At 36.6% G+C, this 20547-nt stretch overlaps 1 long non-coding RNA gene across 4 annotated transcripts; it reads right to left on the reverse strand.

The window, feature by feature from the left end:
* Positions 1–409: 409 nt before the first annotated feature.
* On the reverse strand, positions 410–20075 carry LOC146500873 (uncharacterized). 4 transcript variants are annotated; one of them, XR_014869933.1, is made up of 3 exons: positions 18557–19475; positions 12219–18378; positions 410–10570 (listed from the first exon to the last, which is right to left on the reverse strand). It is a non-coding gene; the product is annotated as an uncharacterized LOC146500873 (long non-coding RNA). The 4 variants fall into 4 exon arrangements; XR_014869932.1 differs by having other exon boundaries at positions 410–10577; XR_014869934.1 differs by lacking the exon at positions 18557–19475 and adding an exon at positions 19487–20075 and having other exon boundaries at positions 410–18378.
* Between the last annotated feature and the right edge of the window lie 472 nt (positions 20076–20547).

Consider the following 20547-nt stretch of genomic DNA (forward strand, 5'->3'; position numbering starts at 1 on the left):
CTCTCATCTAGTCTAATTCTGACCTTATTCCTTTTTTTGACTCCTCAATTTTGCACATGTGATTACAAGTTGTCGGTGAGCTTTAAAAATAAAAAATCAACAGGGCTGCAGCCTCCATGTTTAATTTTGTCCCATCTCATTTTGCCTCATTTAGTTTTATTTTGCAAATAGTAAGACACTCTAGGCACGTTATCCAACCAAGCCAAGTAAATTTCCTTTCTCATTTTAATCATCCCCATTTAATTTCTACTCCTTTGTGGTTATTATATAAAACTGTATTTTACATTTATTTTGTCTTATTGATTCATTTCAGGACTCAAGACCTGAATTGAGATTTGATTATCTGAAATCTGAGAATCATGATTTTTATAATCACTTATTTTTCTGACATTTTAAAAAACAAACAAACATCTCTTTACACAAACACCTACACTTGCTACTCCTTTTTTTCAGAAAAGGCTTGTTGTGTTATATTTAAGACATCTGATATGACTTTTATTCTGTCACTGCGTACCTTGAAATATTTGAACCTAAATAGAAGGACATTAACATAAAAGACAATCCTATTGATGTATCCAACACCAGAGCTTATCACAAACAACAAGATGAAATAGGCAAAAATATATGATTCACGTTGCACTAAACACAAGAATTTCCAGAATGGCTTTTTTCCTGCATATGTCCATAAGTTGTGGTCACAGTACTTGGGTATAGCTAGTGGTACAAAAAAGGAGCAAACATAAAGGGAATAACATACTTTAAGTGTCTGATAATTTCAAATGCAGCCTTTCAAACAACTCAAAAAATATCAGCAAGCAGGGGTTTTTTGTGCACTTTGTCACAGAGTGAGTCTGCAAGCTAAAGGTACTGCTGCTGAATTTCCCAGAGAGAAATAAGGGAGAGATAACTTCACTCAGTGATACAGAAAAATGTAAGAAAGTCAGTACAGGATAAGAAGAAGAGAGATTATTGTTAAAGTTTAGGACTGCTTGGTGACATTTAATACTGGAAGTTAGATAAAGCCTACATATAATCCCCTCAATTACTTTAGAGTTATTTTGAACAGGTACTGGAACTATACATGATGTGTTATTGAACTATGTTTTCTTTTGTGTCTTGCAAAACAAACTTAAGTATATTAACTTTGTGCTATTTAAGGATTGGATGAAACCAGGAAGTTCAATGTAGGTTATGCTGGTTAGTTTACAGTACTGTTGTAAAGTTTACAGTAATGTGGTATGTTGGACTGGTGCCGATCAGATATGGTGTTCTTTTGAATGTCCGGTTACGTGAAGGGTAGCAGACATCAAATTAAATGTAAGGTAATGATTCTGATTAGATTCACTCACCTTTATATTAGATTTATATGGTCTAGGGGAGAGAAAGCAGCCATGATAGCTCATGTAATGCTCTTATAATATATGTTAAACCAGATGACTAAATCCACAGCTTACCTGATCATTGTCGAAATTAATGTGACCCAGAGGCTGCACCACTATAGCCAAATGTAGGGTTCCCACAGCTGCTGAATCCCACTGTAAACCCTGACACCTAAACAGTTACAATGCAGGCAACAGGAAATAAAGCATTTTTTAAATTTACTTTATTTTTCTTTGTTTTTGTTCAACATAACAGATGTTTAAGTTGAGTACATTCAACAGAATTAGAATTTAAGGTGAAATGAAGTTTTGTGTAGTGTACTCTTTGACTTTTATTTATGTAAAGAAGTCAAATCAGTACTTGAGCTTTTCTAAAAAAAAGGATCTGTACTTCTACTTAATGTAAGTGAAAAATGATTGTGCTTTTGCCACCTCTGCTCTCACTGGCTTTTCTTGGCATTTCAAAGTAATCTGTCAGCAATGCTATATTAGTGTGAAGTGCTTTATTTAGTTTGGGAAGTGGCAGTGATTGGGATCTGCACAGATGAGTAAGTTTCAGTGAAAAAGAACAGCTCAGAGTACCATTTTAAAAAATGTTTATTTTGCAAATGTAAACTTAGTTTGAAATTCAAAATTGCGAGCTCAGAGGATGCTCATTTTTATCTGTGTAAACTGAATTTTGTGTTATAGGTCTTCCAGAGTGTGAGAGTAGTGTTCCCAATGCAATGTTGTTGTTAAAGTCATTGTAACTTTTTTATCATAGCAATCAAAAACCTGGTCACTTTGCACATGGAAACAGACACTAAAAGGAGTGCGTGTTTCTTTCATTTCCTTATATCTTAGTTCCTTTTTTTATCCATCTCTGGGTCTTGTACAACTCATACTTGTCATTATCCTGACATTTTGACCATTTGATCTAATCACAGAGCAAGTAAAACAACATGCCTTGGTGCTTTTGTGTATTATTGCACTGACATGCATGAGACTTACATGCATTGTTATGGTAGTGCATTGTGTAGCAATCTGCTGAGAGCAGATTCAATTAAATTTGAATATGTAGCATTTCATCTCAAGCTCTGTTAAATCTAATAGCTGTATTATGTAAATGCTGATTAATTCCAAAGTCTGCAGAAAGTTGGGCCCATTTGTTGCTCAAAGACAGATGTTTATAGTTTTGCCGCTGTATACCACCACAATGGATTTTAAGACCTGACAATCAATGTGTAACTGAAGTGCAGGCTTTCACCTTTAATTTTTATATTTTCAGACTCAAACTAACATAATTGTATATATAAGGATTGTTTCTAATACTTGGATGAGAACCATTGCAATAGGCAGCCATTGATATTTATCATCAAATGCACTGCCAGACCTTTACTGTAGCCACCTTCAGTGGCTGCTTATTTGTGGGTGTTTCTGCATTCAATTTTTCATTATTGTTTTCTCTCTCTCTCTGTAAGGTTTATTTTGTTTTAGCCTAATCACTTGCACTGCCATCTCTTTTTAAAAATTACAGTGGAAAACTATAAAATACAAATTCAAGACGTCAGATATCAACTCCAGATGTTATATCTGCTTATTGGCCATAATATATTGAGGCAACAGGCCTTCACTCAATTATACAATTAATTTTGTGGGGGACAGCAATCTGCTGTGGTGATGTAGAGAAGGAAAACTACAAAACTGCAAAGGTTTGTCCAACAAATTATCGATGTAACATATTAACATAGAATTTTTCAGCTGTGTCTTTATCGTGTATATATCATTTTTTATTATGTTTTCAAAGAAAAACAAATAAACAGCTTTTATTTGCATATGTATCCGACTACATTGTCCTAATTTACAGCAATAATACTTCCAGTTGGGCCAATATGAAATAACTACTCTCCGAAATTTCCGTCTCTTCAGTAACTCATGAATAGAGTTTTTGTCTTCAGTGCAATACATACTGAACACATGATTAATCAACCCAGTTTAAATGCCGTGTTTGTTTGCCAGTTTTCACCCCTTGCAAATCCCCACCCTCGAGTGCTTTGAAGCGTGTACCAGATATTGATTTTTCTATGGCACAAGAAAATGAGCGGGAGTTTGTCATTATTTTAATTATAAACATCCAAAGTATCCTTTATGATGCCACACTAAGAGTCACTGAATGTTCTTCCGACCCTCACTGTAGCAAACTTTTATTATACCACCAGATGCATACAGCCCTGCATGGGGGCACATCTTCAGATCTGGCACCAAAAACAAAGGTTTCTGTGGATTCTGGCAGTTATTGCTGGCATTAAATGTACAATATACCAACAGACACACAGTCGGATATGTAGAAGAGAGATGATGAAAAACAAAATGTATAGTTTGGGACTGGCTAAGCACTGCAGCTGATGGCAGATCCACAGTTGGTACACCCACCCACCACCAGGAGAGCAAAAAGTTGGCTGTGTTTGAATACAATGGATGATAGCAGCTGTAATGGGAATGAAAAAAAAATTTATCCATAATAAATTCATAGACACGTTTTCTATTTCATTCTATTGTATTTCAAGTTAACACTTAAACATCACTCAGAACAATAATACAAGGTATCTACTTTTTAAATTTAATTCACTACAAGCAAGAAAAGTTTGAATGAGTCACCAGCTGAAGACCAAAGAGAGCTGCAGTATGAGGACTTTGATGAGACATGCATTTACAGAAAAACAAAATATATTTCATAGGTTTGGGCTTAACTGCCTTGAATAAAGGACAGACTGAAATAAAAGGTCAGATTTTTATGCAAATTCTATTCACAAACTGGAAACAATTACTATACCTCTAAACTATACACTGAGCTTCACTGATGAGTTATGTCAGAAATTAGACCTGTAATAACACTGAGCACTACAGCAAAGGAAAAAGTTAATCAAGTCCAGGTTAGCAAAGACTACTATTTATAGGGATTTACATAACCCATACTCATGTACATAAGACATTACTTCAGAACTATTAAGCTTAAAGATATTATGATGCCTAACTCGTCATGTATAAAATTCCCTGAAGTAAATCAGTACTGCAGGACAGTCCAATTATAACGTCCATTCATGTATTCAGTTGCTTTTTTACTCTTCAATATATAACAGTCAGAGCATATGCATGTTAACTGTCCCGTAAGCAGTAAGGAGTAAAAGAGATGGGTGTAAATTGTGCCTGTAGATGACTGTACAAATTGTTTGTCTGCATTACATAGCAATCCAAATTTTTTGAGTCTGGTTTCCTACAGTATAAACTAATCTTTAACATAATAGAGTTGCCACAACCAATTTATACAAAAAAACTATTCAAAAGCTTTGGCAGGGGTTTGATATGCAGATGAACAACTTCATCCGGGCGTCTTTACATTTTTCTGAAAATGTGTTTTGCTCATTTAAATCAGCTGCATATGAGCATAATTTAAAAAAGATAAAGGTTGGCTTGAAACTCACACAGAGCTGCCAGCTTCCCCTTGACTGTTTGTGCCTCTGTTCTTACTTGCTCTCCTCCTCCTCTGCCCTGTCTGCTTGTATATTTGGGCACTTCAGTGTTTATTCGAGTGCTACCAGTTCCCAGCAACCGAAACATGAATTCATCCTCAGATTCACTACTCTCACTAAAAGTAATAGAAGGTAATAAACTGTCAACACTCAAATCGGTGATTGCGACTGTTGGTGAGTTGGTGTTGCAGGGGAGTAATGGGACAAACTACGAAGAAGAGAGCTGTTGGGGCTGTAGTGTAATTAGAGAGCTGTAGTGCCGCTCACCTGCATGTCGGCCTTGGCAGATTTGGGCCGTGTTGGCTTGCTAAGTAAGTATTTGCACGCAAACTGGTGTTATACGATCCACCCCAGTGTCAAGCGCTGCCATAACTTTAAAAATTGAAGAGGAGGCGGTTCTCTCGCGGCTCTCAGCTAGCAGTTTGATTCAGATTTTATTATCTGTGCTTGGTTCTATAATAAGCAGGAACTGTCCTGTCCGATTAGGCATGCTCGGCGGCGCTCTTCGCCACCCCCCGACTTGCTCCACCTCCACCACCCACATCCAACTCCTTGCTTGGAAAAAGGAGGAGGAGGATGCCCCCCAAAAATCTTCATTTTCTTGCTCCCTCACGCTCTTTTTGTCTGCTTGGGTAGGGAAGAGGAGGGGAGTTGCCCCTTCAAACTTAACCCATTATTTGCTGTAATATTTCCCTATTTTTTCCTCACCCTTCCATTTTTATATGTCTCCATATTTGGCCTCTGCTGGGCTAATCAAATCCAATCTTTACACCAGCAAGTTGGCCCCTTTCACGTTACCTTTATTACCAGCTTGTCATGAAAGTTGGGGATAGTCTCAAATAAAAAAATAAATACAAGTAACTGAAACATTTAATAAAGACAAAAAAAGATTACATTACCTGAGCTTTGAGCTTATAAAAATCATGAATAAATTCAAACCTGCACATCCAATTCTTGGTTTTTAAAACATAAAGATATGTTGTACAATCATTCCACCACAGAAAAATAAGAGTTCAAAGAAATAATTAAAACTCCCAAAGGTTAACAGATATTGATAAACTGTTGACCACAACTGTAAATGGTCGTGTTTATTTGTCTGTCAGCGGTCACCCATTGATTAGTAATACATTTCATGATGCATACATGTTACTTCTTACACTTGTAAAAAAATAAAAATGTACATTAACATGTTTTTTAACTATACAAGCTACTGAAAATCTATAAAAACGATACATCATGGGGAAAGCCTTCATCTTCCAGGTGATCATTATCATCAGTTTTGTTTATTATAGATTGAAAAAGTATTTCTTTTACAACTCCCACTGGAATATATATATATCATACAATCTGCTGCCCTCTGAGTTATGATCAAATCCCTAAGGTCTTTACATTGGTGTCTGTGTGCTTGTGCACAATGTGTCACGTTGTGGATGAACATCTTTTGTTGAACCTTGTAAAATGTAAACAACCATTCAGTATTCATCAACTTATGTTGCAATCAAAAATGCCTTATAATCACAAATTTAATTCTGCAAATTTTCATTCAATTGAAAGATTTTTTCAGTGGGCGAAAGCTTATTTATAAGGTGTTATTCACAGATTTCAAATATGCTATTTCAGTATTCATTTTTATATTAATAAATCTGATTCCTGCTTTTCCCTGTAGAATAAAGTGTTGCTGCCTGGGCCTAGACTTGTGTTAGTCCTTGGCTAAAAGTGCTATATATATAAATGAATCTGATGAAATATCTGTGAGCCTCTTTCTTCAGCAGTCTGAGGCTATATTGCCTGAGGCAACCAGGCAAGCTGCTGCTGATGAGCAGGATCTACACCAGGATTCACATCTTTATATTTGTAAGCTACACCAGTTCCTGGTCAGCATTTTATGAGGCCAAAGGTAATGCTACAATAGACAAAATATGTCTCACAAAACTAAACGACAACAACGTAGCATTACCTTCCGCACATTTTGTTTATGTAATTTTTTTTCACAGAACCATAAAATTGACCCAGGACTCATTTCCAGTAAATAGGACAAGTGTTGCATATGTTGTCTGCACATTTTGGGAGGGTGGGTTATGCAAGCCTCCTTTCACTGCTAATTCCATCAAAGCTTTGGGAACAGTTCTAATTGGGCGTCTCTATTTTTGGTTGTCTTCCAGCCCTGTTTTGCTGCCTTTGAGAAAAGGCAGCGCAGCGAATGTAAAGCTGTGTGATAACAGGGCCATTCGCCACAGTACTGAGTTTGACCCTACAACCAGCCTCCATGACGGATGTGAGATGATTCCTAGCCCTCGAGCTCAACACGACACACTCAGCACAACTCAAATACACTCCCAATCTCTCATTTTCCTGTGTTCACTGTCTAATTCTCTCGCTCTCTTTCCCTCTCCCTCTCTCTGTCACTCTCTGTTACTTTACCAATTGACTCAGGGCTTTATGCTGTCTATTTAAAGCTGCTGCCATAACCACTTACTGCTGCTTTAAGAAGTGGTGACTCACCTAAACAGATCAACCCAGTTGTGTGTGTGTGTGCGTGTGTGTACGTGTGTATATATGTGTGATGCGTGTGTGTATATGTGGGAGGGGATGTTTTATCATCTTAGCTTTACTTTTCTTGGGCCTTTTCTGTTTGGTAACAAGTACAGCTGTTGTATAATGATAGCGCTTGTCGGCAAAGCGGTATCTGCAGGATCCCCAGATTAATGCAGATGCCCACACGCGCGCACGCACAAGTGCACACACACACTTAAATGCAATTTGTGCACTTAGTGCTACTGAGTAATGTGTTATTCCTGGTGCATTCAGGGGACATCCAGTTTATGGGAAAAGCAAATGAGCAAATTTGCATTTTTTCTACTTTGCTTAGTAATGGGGCATGTGTAAGAGACTATTTAAGTGCAAAATGAAGTGTGAGTGAAAATTGCATGTCTGCAAAGAGTAGGTATTGCTGCCAATTAGAAAGAGATAGGGCAATACATATGGGCAATACATTTTGTATCTGTGGCATGAGCTTACAGGCAGACAGCCTGAGCAGTTTTTACTGCCATGGTTTTGAGTCTCCTCCTCACTTCTCTGCATTATTAAATAATTCCTGAATAATTCACAGCCCTACGTATCAAACAAATATTTTTGCAACTTGCACCTTCAGAAAGGTGAGTAGAGAACTACTGCACAATGTTAAGTACCATAGGAGTGAAATCGTTATTGTTATTGTTTATAACCTTACCCCTGTGTCCAGCTCCAAGCAATACTTTACTGTAAATGCCCTGTTTTTACTGTTAAATTTCCTAAATATCCTAATGAATGGTTTGCATACACATTACAATCATTTATGTTAATAATGTCTATTTAATTCAGTTATATCCCTACAATACATATAGTTTTTTTCTTCTTCCCTTATTTCAGGTGCTCTTTATTTGTTAGATTGTTATGGAGGATGAGACAAATACATTAGATTTGGGTTGACTTACTGTTTTGATGAATGTTATTTGATATGAATCTCATTACCACAAGTAATAATGGTAAAGTGAGTTGCTATAGTATGTTGCCATGCAAACGTATGGTGAAGATTTTCAGACCCTGCCTGAACGATGATAGGTGATATCTAAATCCCAGCGATGACGCCACAATGTCATGGCAGGCAAGGACCGACTTGTGTGCTGACTTGTTAGTCATGCTTTGATGCACAGTTTAAAGAGGGCTCCAGGAAGCCTGTCCAATGCGCATGTGTACGTTACGCACACACGGACAAACCCACATTTTCTGCACGTTTGCACAAAATAACACACAGACTCTGAGAGCATAAAGGGAAAGTGGCTGCATCATTTGCTAGTCTGACATGAAGCATTGGTTATGTGCTTTCATAAAGTGATTTCAGAACAGTTTTGTGTGTACTGATTCATAAACATGGTCATTTTACAATTTCTAAAAGAAATGCCCCAAAAACCAATGCCCCCGAAAAGAAAAGAAAAATTATGGGCTCTTAATAACAGCTAATAAAAGCTAATATAATAATAGTTATACATTTATTATACTGCAGTCCCCTTATTCATTTCTGTACAAATGAAATGGGTAAATGTAAGTCCCTGTGTAAGCTACAACATAGTGTGTGATGTAGTTAAGGGCTTCCCCTAAAATGCTTTTCAAAATTGTTTGTTTTTTAAAGATCACATTTCAGTTTTATGTACATTTAAGAATTCTTCGTCTACAGTAAAATTACTAAAATAAATTGTCCAGTGCAGGTAGTAAAAAAGGTTTACAGCAATCATAATTTTTTTGGATAATTAGTTGTTAAAGGAAAGACAGGAACATTGATCAGTAACAGCAAAGGACCTTTTTACCATCAGAAAATGATATTTTAGTTAGAAATGTATTTTATAACAAAATTAATTTTAATTTGATTTCAACAAACCTAGTCACTTGTCTTCTAATTTGAAACTCTGCAATGTAAAAGTCGACCATCACTGCGAGAAACAGTTAAAAAGTCAAACAACTACTACCAACTATTTTCTTATAATGTCTTAAAAAGAAAATTAACATTAACAACAATTTTCTTATCGGTAGATATTTAGTAATCCTTCTCTTTAGGTCTAACAGTATGTTTTTTTTATATTTCTTTTTTTTAAGATTTAAAAAAACAAAGTTTCAAAAATAAAAAACTTAAATACTTACTTAAAAAAACTGGTAAGGCAGTGAATTACCAGCAAAATACTCAAAAGCACTTTTCTTTGATACACCACAATATAATCTTATATACAATATTAAAAGACTAAAATAGGAACCTTTTTATTTTTTGCTTAAAAGACATCCGAGCCCCACATATATATTTACAACATTTGCTTTGATTTTTCTAATCGGTTCATATATATATATATTAATGTACTTTTCTTTTAGTTCAAAGCTTTAAAAAAATATTCCTTATTGGATTCATTTCTGTATGTAAAGTTATATTTATTAATACTATAAACAACATATTTTTATAAGTTTGTAGATAAATAACCAAAAGTGTAACTACATTCAAAATTTCAACTTTTTCTCGCAGGCCAGTGTGTATGTGAACTGTACTGGCTAAATGCCAACAATTTGCAAGCGGAGCTCTACACGGTCCATTTATTAGAAAGGTGCTGGCTCATTATTTAGCAAGACGGAGTGAAGGAACTCTAGCAAGCACTCCGCAGCTGTCGGTGCTCTGTCTTCACATGCAATAAAGTTTGTTGCCTCATGTGGGGGATCTCTCCCTCTTTTTGAAGCAGACTTTTTGGTCCATAATTTATACATTTACCTTACTTGCTTCTGCGTGCGTTGGCCTCCTGCATTTTTTAAAGGCCGGGTATTGAGGGATTTTCTGTCATGCTCTCTTGCTTTGTTCTGATCACGCAAGCTGCAGTCATCCCACATACAGGAACACTGGCAAATACGGGCCTTGCTTGTGCCAGGAAGCTGAAAAGGAAACACACAGGCGCATACATGCATACATACAGAAGCAGCCTTATGCTAACAAATAGTCAACATACGTACAGAGAGGAAGGCCCACTCTCTCCTCTGACTCTGGGACAGACTGTCTCGTTCCATTGCGTGAGGGTTTTTCACACAAACTAAGCCATCCATGTGTGTCTCAGCAAGTGAAGGGGTGTTGAATCTTCCTCTTACACCCATGCATGCGAAAGCAGTCTACCTCCTCTGCTCCCTGTGGAGAACACATGGCAGACAAAAATAGAGAAAGAGGGAGAGCCCGAGATGAACAGATTAAGAAAACACAGAGATAGTTCCTGGATAAAGTTCTTCTTCTGAGTAACTCTCTTGCTTTGTACAACAGTACCTCACACAAGGTACATCACTTAAAAACACACACTAACACACAAACACAAAAAAACTTACATAACATATACATTTATCACACCTCATACATTTTAAGTGTTTTATTGTAAATACATTGTGGAATGACAGGACATATTTTCCAGTCTTATGGGATAGATGTTTGGGTTAACTTTCACATTTTTTCTGTCAATAAGAATTGAATTAAATCCTGTTATTCTAGCTTACACCAATGAATACATAAATATGTATTTTCTTTTACTAAAAACTTTACTCAAAGATATTTTCAACAGATCAACTCACATTTATGTGATTCAATCAACTGATATTTACCTGACTAATATTAAACATAATTATAGGCAGTGTTCAACTGCAACAGGTTTGGCACAGACTTAGAAAAAACAAGCAAACAATTAAATTAACTATATGGGTTAAATTTTCTCTCCACCAAAAAATATCTTATACATTTCTAAAACTGTTCAGTTGCTCTTCTGCAATTTGGATTCAAAATTGAAGCTTAACCCGTACAGTCAAAATACATTTTATAATAATAATGTTATATCTTAATAGTAATAAACTGCAAACTTTTTAATGTTATGTGTTAGTCACAATGTACACTGATAACAGTTATATTGCTTAATCTTATAATAATTAATAATAATTAATCTAAACTACATCCACCAGAAGAAAAAGTAAAATATTTACAGGTAAAAGATTATTAAAGTATAAAACCTAAATCGATATCTTGTGTTCTTTTAAATTCTTTATGCACAGACAATTTTGGTTGTAAAGAGGTTGCCCTCCTTCAAAATTAAACTTCCTCATTCTTGTTTGATGTAACATTTCTTTTAATTGCTTCTCTCTTTTTTCCCCTCCATGCCACAATTTAAACGTGTCAAATCAAAAGAAAAAAAAATATTCAAATGAAAGTTCTAATTTAAGTTAAAACAACTACTCTGTGCAAATAAATACAACCACTTATGTGAAAATGCAGGCTGAAAATTATTCCGTTCAATTCAATTTAATTCATTACAAATTTTTTTAGTGTCAAATCAGAACATCGGTCGTTTTACGGGATTTATCTTGTAAGGTAAAACCCTACAACAAGTAACAATAAATAATAATATATATTATTGAGGGTTTTTATGGATTATTATTTTCTGATTCTTATTTACAAAAGGTCAATAAATGTAAGATGTTTCTCACCTTTGATCCCAAACTTACTAAATACATATTTCAATAATAATAAAAAAAGATTCTAACTTAGGTTACAGTATATTAATGCTTTAATTTAGTTAGACATAAAAAGTTAAAATAATACTACACTATTTTAAAAATAATTTCTAATCATATTTATTCTCCTACTACAATTAAAATGTGATACATTCATTAGGCTCAGTTAACGAGCTCATATTAAAATAGAACAACTGGCAGGTGTTGGACTCATTATTTTGACTCATTATTTTGACATTTTGATTAAAGTTATTAAACAGAAGCATAAAACTTTTCTTACTGTCCAGAGAAAGTCCCTGACGGACAGAGACACCCACTCCCCATCTCTTGGTCTTTCTCTCTCTCCCTCCTTCATGTGCTGTCATCTAGATTCCCTCCCTTACATGTAAATTTAGGTCAGACCACAGTCTCCTCTCCAGGCTTCAGAGGAAAATGTGGAAATGGATCGTTTCACATCAGTTAATCTGATTGGAAGAGAGAGAGGGAGACGCGAAAACAACAGGGTCTAATGTGAAGAACAAAGGAGGGAAGAGGAGAACTAAGTAGTGGGTGTTAGCACAAAAAGATAAGGGAAGATGCGAGTAAATGGAAATAGAGGGGGGAAAAAACTGGGGATATGCACAAATGAAGAAAGTACATATGAGGTGATGAGAAGAATGATGGGAGTAGGCACGAGACGAGATAGGGACAGAAAGATGGGTAGCAAACAACAGAAGGAAAGAGGAGGAGCACAGAGAGGAGAAGAAGAAGGGAGGGGAGGGTAAAGAAGAAGAGCAGGGATGGGAAAGAGAAGAAGACAGGAGTATGCCACTCACGTCTGATCTTAGTGCTTTTTGCCAGCATCTCAGCTCTGAGTGCTGGCAGCTCGCATGCTAACAGACAGGCCATATGGCTTCATTATGAGACACCCCAACCCCCAAAAAACACGCACAAACAAGGACATACCACTCTCAGCAAACTCATAACCATGCACACACTCAACAACCAGGCACACGTACACAAACACTACATACACGCAGGTGCAAACACTTGCAGGGTGAAGAGGAGGTGTGTGACGAATTGAATGACGAACAAGAGGATGTAATGGAACGTTGAGTTTTTCTACCTTCGGGAGCTCCCCGGGAGAGCAGAGCTGGCCCAATTATTGAGACTAACTTGGACACACACTCGCACATGTTCAAGTTACACACTCGGTCACACACACCCGATTTCAATCTGAGGGAACTGGGAGAATATAATCATTATTATCAGATACAGGGAGAGCAAATATTTGGAATAAAGAAGTGCAAATCACAGTCTTTATACAGATGTAGCAACTCGTCTATCTGCGCACGCACACACACACACACTCATACACAGACTTCAAGGGGATGCCAAAGAAAGAGCCGTACAGCTGTAAAGACATTTGGAAACAAGGTGTTGCCTAGATAGGTTGCACTTATGGTTGTGTAAACCAGCTGATAGACATTAGCTTTATTAGTATCATGAACTAGGGACTGGTTGTTCCTGGTCAAGCGTTCCAAGAAGTCAGGCTTTCTGCTTGGTGTAGTCCCTCACTAGGGGACCATGTACGTGTTGTGGGAGTTTCTACTCTATCACAAGGATGTCTTATCATCCTCTCTAGGAAAGAAAACATGTATTCTTTTAAATGTTGCTAAGTAGGTTCTGGAGGTTGCTGCTAGTGACCAGTTGAAATTGGTCGCAAACAAAGTGCTGTGCCAAAAATCTCCTTGTGAGTCCTTTTGTTGTTAATTCTGGGTGCCATAATTGCCCATCGTTTGGATGGAAGTGGATGGAAGTAATTGCACATCGGATTTGTCTGCAAATACTTGCTAACTACTAGCCAAACAATGCAATTTGGAATTGGAGACGTTCAAATTAAAAGTTGTGCCTCACAGAACAAACTTAGAGAATGCACGTCTTTGGAAAAGGTTTAGTTTTGTTAGTTTAACAGTAATAAGCTAAAAAATAGTCATAGGTGTTATACTGGTTATATAGAGTTTTCCTTGAAGTCCCATATTTCTCTCCCTCTGACTTTTACAGCCTTTTGCGTGGAAAGATCACTGAAACAAATGCATTTTATCCTTGTGTTTCTCATATTGTTGTCCAGCCAGGCAGACAGTGTTAATGATCTGTAGTTAATTGCATTTTTAATAAATATTTGATTATTGCAAGATCATTTATGTCTGTTGTCTGTTAATGCTCTTTTGTATTCAGAATATTATTTTGGAATTAGCAGGAAAACCAAGGTATTTAATGGCTTTAACAGAATCCTGCAGAGCAGCAAGCAGACATTTTTATCAGATGATGCGGTAAGTATGCATTTTTCTGTGGTTTCCTATTACAGTACACACTGGCTTATTGAATTCAACTGAGCATGTAATCCTGGAATTGCTGACTCCTCTTCATTTCAAATCACTTTGTAATTCACTTGACATTATTAGATAGCAAGACATATGTTATTCTAATATAATGACTTATTTGAGTAGCTTGAAAACACATCAGTGGGACATTTTGATGGCATTGCATTGACTTTACTTAGCGATTGTCTATAAGTGCACAGGCCTGTGATGCAATGTGGCTGCGTTTGGTTCGCTGAGATTTGAGTTACAATTTACAAAGCAGACACAAACAAAACACACATGTATGGTGGGACGATTTATTCTAGGTCAGGTTTATATTTCTTTGTGGAATAAGAAAACATGGCATCAAAGTATTCTGTGCATTTTGTATAGAGTTTAAGCACAAGGCATCTGTATAACGGATTTTTTTGGAACCAGTCATTGATTAAAAAAATGAATGTCAGTTTGATTTTGTTTCATTGTTCTGCACAGTACAACTACAAAGGGAAAGCATTAAACGTGTTTTCACACAAAAACGGTACAAACTGAACATTCACTTTAATTGCGCTCTTTGACAATGTCGAACACTTTACTGACCCTCTGCCTCCATTGTTCAGGTTAATTCATCTGGGCCAAGTTATAGGAACAGATGAACTGAAGCTGATGAAAAGAGAATGGAGCCCTGCATTCTCAATCACCACGGGACGGGTACTCTCATGGTTCGGGTGGGGAGGAGGTGCCTGTTGCCAGGATACTGGCCCATTCCAGTCCAGAGATCCTGCTGTTATATTGGACAACACGCTTGACCCTCTGGCGACCCCAAATTGGCCCCTGACCGGAGTAGTCACACCTAATCAATGCAGCCATGCACACGGTGACTCAGTTAAAGGTTGGTGGTGCCTACCTGCTGGTAGCACAGAGCAGGATGATAGATCAGTGTCATACAAAGTGACATCTGCAACTGTTTAAAATCACATTTACTATAATTGCTCTTTGATGTGTTGTCATGAACATGACATGTGGCATTTGAAAAATTTTAAGTGGTTCCAATTCCATCAAAGATTTTGAAAGTGGCAAAATAAATCATGGGGAAAGTGTGTTATATGTCTTTATTGTATACAATGCAGTGCGTGCTGTAGTTACTGTATATTTACAGCCCTGCTTATTGTGTAGCCACTTATTTTTCCGTGTCATATTCTGTAGTCTTAAGGGTTAAACTGGATGCTGGTTTTGTTACATGTCGCAGCACTATTTATGTGCCCTAAAAAATACAAGACAAACTATAAGTATGATCCCTTGTCAAGGCCAAAATGCCAAAAAATAATAATCTTAGAAAAGAAATGGATAAAAAAGAAAAAGTTAATTGATGGACAGTTGAAAAAAAAATTTTTTTTTCTTTGTTGGATGAACAACTGACTCCTCATAACAGCCTGTAGTCCCCATCTGGCCATGAATAGCGCACTGTAACTGAGAATATTTGGGGATTTCCACTCACTTTTGGCAAGAAAATATAGTATATTCATTCAATATGGAATCACTCACCCTTCAAAGACCAAATATAGTGCAGTGTTGGGTGTGGAAGAGTATAAAACCCTGCCTCTCGATCTGGCCTGTCGTTGGTCTGTCAACAAATACAAACCACGCTAATCCCACGGATTCTTCGTTCTGCGGCCTGACATAAGGAGAATTATGACGACATGTCCAGTGATCGCTGAGATTGCTTTGGTGCGGCCAGCTGTCTCAGACAGTTCAAACTGGTCAGGCTATGTAACACAACGCACATATTTAGAAAAGCAAATCAGAGAAAAAAAATCGTATTCCTACACACATGAGTTCAGAGGAAAATTAACATGTAATTAATCTAAGACTCTTTCGGTACTGATCAGTAGAAAAACTCAAGAAAACTAAAGAACCTAAAATCAGTTGTATTTTAATGCAAAGTCTATGAATCCTGAGTGAAAACCTATATGAAATATTTCAGCATAAAATAATTTGTCTCTTTAATGGTTTACTCATTGCTATTACATCTTTGATTGTAGATTGATCTGTTAATAAATATGCCTTAATGGAATACAGAAGAATTTTACTGTTATCGTTGCATATATATCTAAAATATAAATTTTCATTTAAACTGTGCCTTTACATATAACATGCAGATCACAACGATGCATGAACCATTTTTATTCCACGTCTACTGTTTGTGTAAGTCTGTGTGCCCATTTCTATTGATGTGGTGCTATTTCTGAGTTTTGGGTTAACTCCGCAGCGTTAACATTATTTCACCCAATTATTGGGTTCTGCCCTGCTTGATCTACGTGAGTACAAAAACATAAATAAATTGTGTTATATATACTCCTTTTTAACAATTAATCAATGGGTTACCGAGCCATTATGGTTCCACAGGGAATATACACAGAGTTCACCACAATAACAAATCATGGAAGGGTTTGAAAGTATAATAAATATCCAACTTCAAAAAAGTCATGAATCTTTTAATCATAAAACACAATTAATTGGGACTATGGAGAAACACTAAAAGGTTTACTATAATTATTAACAGACTATTTTTTAAATATTTGTTTAAAAAAAAAGGTTTTTGTTGTGGCTCTATGCTCATTATAGGACGTTTCCTGGGTCTGCATGGGATAGTTTGCTGCACAAAGACTGAAAAAACAAAGTACAGAATAAAAAGAGAGGAGCTGGCAGGGAAAATCTGGCAGAAATCGGATCTGTTTGGATAAACACAACATGCATAAGCGCTACTCCATATTGACTTCGTCCAAAATACCACAGCACTGTAAAGGCCTGGCAAGGATCCAGCTTGTTCACACTGGAAAAAGCCTAGGGAAAAAAAAATCTTCACCTGGCAAAAAACCACCAAAAAATAAAACCCATGGCTGGCTTGTTTTAAAGTCCTTTTGTTTTTGATATTTTCTTTCTTTTTTTTTAAAATGGAACTTAAGCACTTTTCAATTACTTTTCTTCTTTTTGACATTTTTGCTTTAAACGTAATACAGTTATCGTGATACAGTTCACTTTCAGTCATTTACAGTGTAATTCTGTTATGTGAATGAGGTACTCCAACACTAGATAGTTTAACATATTGCTTATTTGTTATTGCAGGTGCTCAGATATAGGGATAGTAGGGAAAAAGGAAAACTCGTAAGTAAATTGGTCACTGATTTTGTTTTTAGTGACATACCATTTACCTACAGGATTTTACTGGGACCAGAACTGAAGGTTTGGTTAATACAGGGTGTTACAGCTGAAGTGTACAAGTAAATCAACATTTGACTTTATAGCCTCTGTACATCATTACCAATTATCTAATTTTGTATCCAAGCATTTTCTGATACAGCCACAAAAATTCAGTAAATATACAAAAACATAAAACGCAAACACCACCATTCTCATCTTTATGTCCCCAACATTAGAGAGGGGAAAAACAGGAATTGCTGAATGTGATTGCTTTAATTACATTTCTAAGAGAAATGAAGGAGAAGAGTAAACTGCTTCTTTCATTGGAACCACCATCCTCCTGCTTTTCATTGGACCCTTACTGTTGATCTCGCCTAGTTGTGCAGGACTCTTATTGCACCTGCATTTTATTCCCAGATATAATTTATCAGCATAAATCTGCCAGTCTATTGGAATGATTAGAAGGTTTGTCTTGGCCACTGAAGCTACTGAACCCACCCACTTTGCCAGCTAACCAATTTATTCACCTGACCACAGCACCTTTAGTCACATAAATCTGCTGGACTGTTTTGCTTATGCTTTGTGCCTCTTTTTACTACACGTGTGACTCTTTGTGTAGTTTTGTGCAAATGTTTATTTGCATGCATGCAAATGTGCACTTCTTGTATGCATGACTCAGCCCACATGTCTGTTTTTAAGCATCTCTTCTTAGAGACAGATAAGAGGTTTCTTGATTCGGGGTGTGCTGTGCACATCCATCAGAGCGGCGGTCTTGTTTCCCAGTGATTTAAGACTTACCGAAGCGGCCCTGCTGGCCACTGTACTCTGACCGGGATCTTTCTATCACCTGCTGAAACTGTATTGCACAATGTCTGGTTACTCTTCCTGGGTGCTCCAATGCTGCCAAATAAAAAACACAGAAAGTTTGATTTTTAAGGATATTTAAAATTCTTGCAAAATTATTTTGGTCATTTTAAACCTTAATTGCAGAAACAATTTAATAGTAGTATGAAATTATATCCAACCAAAATATTTATTGAGTTCATGATTAAAAAAAATAAAAAAAATTTATACTCACACATAAGTTTTCAAATAGTATCTGTTTCAAGTAACGTCAGCATTACGCTATATTGAGAATATAGCCGAGTTGTCCTCAACTCCTTCGGGCTTGGATTTTTTTTTTTTTTCTTTTTGGAGTGCCGGCTGTCCATTTGCACAAAGCGGATTTTGCATCAGCCAGCTTAGAAGTGAGCATTGCTTTGAAGTGCTCTAATCCTTCCTCTACCTTCAGACAACCTTTCCTGATCCACAGCAGAGTCACAGTGCCAGCTAACTGCACTGGCAGGACTGTCCATAGCATTTACCCTCACATATACGTGCATTCATAAAAGTAGGCGTATTCTTTAAATGTACTTGTAATACCTAAATACACAAGAAGAAAAATGCATGGAACAGCACATAGCCATGCGAACACAGACATTAGTCTATTTTCCCCCAATGTATGTATTTAAACTAAAAGGTACTTTGATAATATTCATGGAAAAAATATGTTTTGGTACAAGTCATTTGCCTATATTATATTCTGTTTCATTATAGCTTAATAACAGAATACAGTATTATTTTTTAACCATGAATTGCAGTAAAAACATTTTTCCATTTCCTCCCTGTTATTTTATTCATCTTAACATTTATCTTGTCACATTTTGATGAGTCCTAATTCAGACGTTACTATGTAGGCTTTAAGGAGTGCAGGTTGCAGGTGTTTTAAATTAGTTTTACCAACTTTTCCAGGAAGGCAACTACTTAATTTGGAGTTGCTTTGATTTGAATTTATTTTACAAGTCATCAAGACACTACCCCAAACAAAGAACCACTGAAGATGATGAATTTACATAAGCACACATTTCCATATGCATATGAATGTAAAAAAGCACATGGTGTACACTTCAGTCTTCTTCATAAATATCCACAACCACGTGTATACACAAAAACCATTCAGAAATCTTACATTTGATCCAGCCGAAGGCCTCAAATTCAGTCTCAGTGAAAGTCTGCTCTTAACTGAAGAGGCAGTGCTATCAGAGTGGGTGGCATAACCAAGCTGACAGCCCGATGTAGACTGCTGCTCTTTATTTGCCAGACAGAGATCAGCAGTTTCCAATTTCCTCTTTGCTCCACACTTGAGCCCACACACTACCAAGAAACCCTTCAACAACAAAGGCAAACTTGTTTGAGTGAGGAAGATAACTAACAATCGGACATAGGGGTGGATTATCCAATCGTAACTGTTGTCGTTGGTGGGTGGTCTATCTGTTTTTATACTCTGTTCTCTTTGGTTGAACATTTGAACCAATCCTCTGCCAGATGGGGTCACTAAAGTCTCACCAACAGCACCCCTATTGGCCAGGGTTGTCTATGGAGTAACGGTGCTGAGAGGAGAACAATGACTTACATCAATAATACAGCAGGCCAATGCAGTGTGTGTATGCGTTCTAGTCGATATATTTCAATACAGCTGTTCAGTAATACTGTAGGACTTGTGAAATATCCACATTCCTTTCAGTTTGTGTGCCTGACATGTATGCGGGTTATTGTAGGTGTGTGTCATTGCCTACCCGATGCTGGAACCAGACAGTGTATATTGGCTGGCTCTCTCTCCGTTCTCTGTGCGCCAGTTCTTCTTCTGAAAGGAATCTCAAGCTTTCAAGGCTTTTTTTGTGTGTGTGAACTGCTCATCAAAGACCCTGAAAATGATATGCTGCTGGTTTTGAAGTCAATATGCCATTTTTACCATAGATGAGACCTTGGTTTGTTGAGGTTCTGTGGTTCTCTCTCCTCATTTTGTTTTGTTGTATGTAAATTTGTCCATTGTTTTTCTAAGAAATATTGATTTAAATTGTTTATACAGAATTTAGCCCGATGTTTATACTCCCCCATCATCTAGTGTTTTTAAAATCTGCACATTACCTTTCAGTTACGCTAAAAACATTCTTGTAAAAATTGGCGTCATCTTCATGACCCATTAAAGATGGTTAGAAATTGTAACATAAAAGCTATAACTTGTAAAAT

Source organism: Neolamprologus multifasciatus, chromosome 16 (assembly GCF_963576455.1).
Source record: "Neolamprologus multifasciatus chromosome 16, fNeoMul1.2, whole genome shotgun sequence".
NCBI lineage: Eukaryota > Metazoa > Chordata > Actinopteri > Cichliformes > Cichlidae > Neolamprologus > Neolamprologus multifasciatus.